Genomic DNA, 4,176 nt, shown 5'->3' with positions numbered 1-4,176 from the left:
CGCATCCCCGAAACTCTGTGCGTGCGCGGGCCGGTGCCGAGCGGGGGGAGCAGAGGCGGGAACCAAAGTAGGAAAACAGCCTTTGGCGCAAAACCCTTCCTTCAACTTGGAGCGCCGCTGTGTGAGCGCGCGTGTGCTTGGAGTGAGGGTGAGTGTGGGCGCGCGTGTGCTTGGAGTGAGGGTGAGTGTGGGTGTGCGTGTGCATGTGAGTGTAAGTGCCTGCGTGTTAGGAAGGGACTCCTAGGAGTCTCTCTCTGCCCAGGGGGCGGCCTGGTGATGCAGGAGGGCCCAGCACACCTCAAAGTCTGAGGCCTGCTCCGTGCCCAAGGGGGGGGGTCTCTGGTCCCTAAAAACAGCCACGTCTATGGGGACTCTGCCAGACACCTTCCCTGCGGCAGGTGGGTGCTGTCCGGGCAGGGGAGCCAGGTTAGGCTGCAGGTGTGTGTGTGAGAGAGGTGGGGGGTGAGAATTGGGGGACCTCTGGGGATCAGGGGGAGATGGTGATGGAGAACTGGGGGCCTCCTAGGGGTGGGAGGGAGAGAGTGACTGGGGATCGGAGATTTCTGTGGCCAGAGCAACCTGCCCCTTCACAGCCTGAGGCCACAGATTTTTTTTTTTCCACAAACACATCCCCACGCAGGTGACAGGCAGGTAGAGAAGCAGGTGCCTCGCCCCAGATCCCCTGCTTTTCGAGTTTGCCCCTGTTGGTCTCAGAGTGCCCTGGGCATGAGAAGGGGAACATTAGAATGTGCACAGTTTGGGACAATGTTAGCATCCAATGCCTTTTGTAACCTGACTTCTCTTTGCTCATGTCCCGGAAGAATAAAGAAAAGAAATGAGCAACATACCCCTGGAGTTCATACAAAATAATGTCGAATGCAAACTGTCATGGAAAAATCACGATTTAAAAGAAGTAAGAACAGAAAAATAGCCCGGCCGGCGTGGCTCCGTGGTTGAACGTCGACCTATGAACCAGGAGGTCAGGGTTGGATTCCCAGTCAGGGCACAGGCCCGGGTTGTGAGTTCGGTCCCCAGTAGGGAGTGTGCAGGAGGCAGCGGATCCATGATTCTCTCATCATTAATGTTTCTATCTCTCTCTCTCTCTTTCTCTCTGAAATCAATTTTTAAAAAATTTTTAAATAAAAAAATGGGGGGCGTGGGAACTCCTCAACGAGGATATGGGTGGTGAGGAGATTCTGCAGCCAAGCTATCCCTCCTGATTTTTAATCACCACGCCATGGATGTGGGGCCTTCCTGATCCATCTTTTTGCCCCTCCTACCAGTCTCTGTGGCTTCTTCTGTACTTCTTCATTCCTTTCCTTCCCTTCCCCTTCCCCTTCTCCCTCCTCCCCCCCTCCCCTCCCCTCCCCTCTATAAATCAATGGAAAAATATCCTCAGGGGAGGTTTAACTACAACCACAAAAATAGGCACATCAGATAGTGCTGCTCGTCAGTTTGGGACCCTTCCGTAGTTTCTCCTTGTTGAGCGGCATGAAATCCAGGAGACCTTCCCTTCACACCCCAGCTGGTCCGGCCTCTGCCAACTCGGACCACCTGGCCATGGCCCCAGCCACTCTGGCCCATCTCCATCTGTGGGGCCTCATCTGCCCCCGCCCCCAACTCCACACGCCAGCACCCTCTCTAAACCCAGCCTCTCTCTGTGTCCTCCTTAGGGTCTCTGCTGTGTTCCTACTTGATCTGTTTGACTCTTTTTTCTTTTTTTTTTAATATAAATTTTTAAAAATATTTTTTTTAAAAAGAGCTGGGTGACCAGAGCATTTGTAACATGCTTAACGTCCAAGTCTTCCAACTGGCTTTTGCATTGATTTTAAAAATATATATTTTTATTGATTTCAGAGAGAAAGGGGGAGGGAAAGAGAGAGAACATCACTGAATTTTTAAAAATATTTTTTTTTAAAAAGAGCTGGGTGACCAGAGCATTTGTAACATGCTTAACGTCCAAGTCTTCCAACTGGCTTTTGCATTGATTTTAAAAATATATATTTTTATTGATTTCAGAGAGAAAGGGGGAAGGAAAGAGAGAGAAACATCACTGATGAGAGAGAATCATGGATCGGCTGCCTCCTGCACGCCCCCTACTGGGGATCCAGCCCGCAACCCCGGCATGTGCCCTGACCAGGAATCAAACTGACCTCCTGGTTCATAGGTTGATGCTCAACCACTGAGCCACACCAGCCAGGCTCCACTGATTTTTTAGAGAGAGTGGAAGGAGGAGAGACAGAGAAACATCGATGTGAGAGAGACGCATCGATAGGTTGCCTCCCGCACGCACCCTGTCCAGGGCCCGGGGAACCTGCAACCCGGGCATGTGCCCTTGATGGGAATCGAACCCGGGACCCTTCAGGCCGCAGGCCGGCGCTCTATCCACTGAGCCACACCGGCTAGGGCTCCGCTTTCCTTTTGAAGTTCTTTTTCATTAAAGTGTTTGGGTGTCTTCCTTAGGGCAGGTCTGGGGAGTTGGCCAAAGAACATTGGTGAGGTTTTAAGATGTGTGAGAGGAATGATCCTGGCAGGAAACTCCCAGAAGCCCTCGCTAGGGTGTCTGTGCCGAGAAGGAAGAGAAAATGCGACATTTCCAGCCACGACGTGTGGCCTGGGTCCCAGCCCCACACACCCGCTGTGGGGCCCTTGGGCAACCCGGGCGTTACCTCATCTCCAAACTTCTACCTTAGCGCCTCGGCCAAAAGACAGACCTTAATTGAAAAGCTGCTCCCGTGGCACAGGTCCTCCCCTGGTAAAGTGATTTTCAGAAGGAAACTGAAAATGAAAAGAGGAACAGAATGTACTGGGTGAGGGGTGGCCTGAAAGATTTTAAAGGTTTAAAAAGGAAAAAAAAAAACACACTTAAACAAAATGACAGGGTAAGTCAGACACTTCTCTTTTCAGAAGGGGCGTCCGCCTGCCTTTGGGGTTTGGAAGGGAGTGGAATTCTTTTGCCAGCAAATTTAAAAGGTTGGGAGCAGATAGCAACGGTTCTCCTTGGTTTCTGAATGTTCCTAGAGCCTCGGTTCTCTCTGTTTTGTGTGTATTTTTTCTTCCTCCTCACCCAAGGATATTTTTCCATTAATTTTTTTAGAGAGAGTGGAAGGGAGGTGGGGAGACAGAGAGAGAGAGAGAAGCATCGATGTGAGAGAGACACATGGATTGGTTGCTGCCCCCATGAGCCCTGACCAGGGAATCGAACCCGGGACCCTTCAGGCCACGGGCCGACGCTCTATCCACTGAGCCAAACCGGCGAGGGCTGGAGCCTTGGTTTGGTTTTGTTAATATATATTTTTATTGATTTCAGAGAGGAAAGGAGAGGGGGAGAGAGAGAGAAACATCCATGATGAGAGAGAATCGTGGATCGGCTGCCTCCTGCACGCCCCCGACTGGGGATGGAGCCTGCAACCCGGGCCTGTGCCCTGACCGGGAATCGAACCAGCAACCTCTTGGTTCATCGGGCGACCGCTGAGCCAGGCCGGCTGGGCACCAGCTTGCCTGTAACACGGAGGTTCTGTTCTGCTGCTTCTCCCTGTCCCCGTCTCGAGCTGATTTGGCTCAGGGGCCGTTCTAGAACCTGCTCGCTGGGGAGCTGGCCCTGGTGTAGACATCTTAACCCTCACGGCAGCCCAGTGAGCTTGCCCGGGAGGAGGGTGCGCGTCTATTTTTAATAGATGAGCAAACTGAGGCCCTTGTAAGTTTCGCCTTGAGGTTACGCGGCTGGCACGGGACACAGATCACCCTCGCCTTTGACCTTCACACATCATTTGCATGACCTTCATTTTTTTTTTTTTTAGCTGCGCGATATCTCTCTCCGTTTCTGAGGATGGTTGCTAATCATTGATGTTTCTCTCCCTCTGACCCTCTCTCTTCCTCTTTGAAATCAATAAAAAGATACTTTAGCCCTAGGCCGTCTGGCTCAGTGGATAGAGCGTCGGCCCACGGACTGAAGGGTCCCAGGTTCGATTCCGGTCAAGGGCACGTACCTCAGTTGCAGGCTCCCCGGCCCTGGGTGCGTGCAGGAGGCAACCAATCAATGTGTCTCTCTCACATCAGTGATTCTCTCTCTGTGTCTCTCCCCCGACCCTCTACTCTCTCTATAAATCAATGGAAAAATGTCATCGGGTGAAGATTTAAAAAAAAAATTTTTTTAATAATAATAAATATATTTTA

Source organism: Myotis brandtii, unplaced genomic scaffold (assembly GCF_000412655.1).
Source record: "Myotis brandtii unplaced genomic scaffold, ASM41265v1 scaffold329, whole genome shotgun sequence".
Lineage (NCBI taxonomy): Eukaryota > Metazoa > Chordata > Mammalia > Chiroptera > Vespertilionidae > Myotis > Myotis brandtii.
This window is presented reverse-complemented; position numbering follows the sequence as displayed.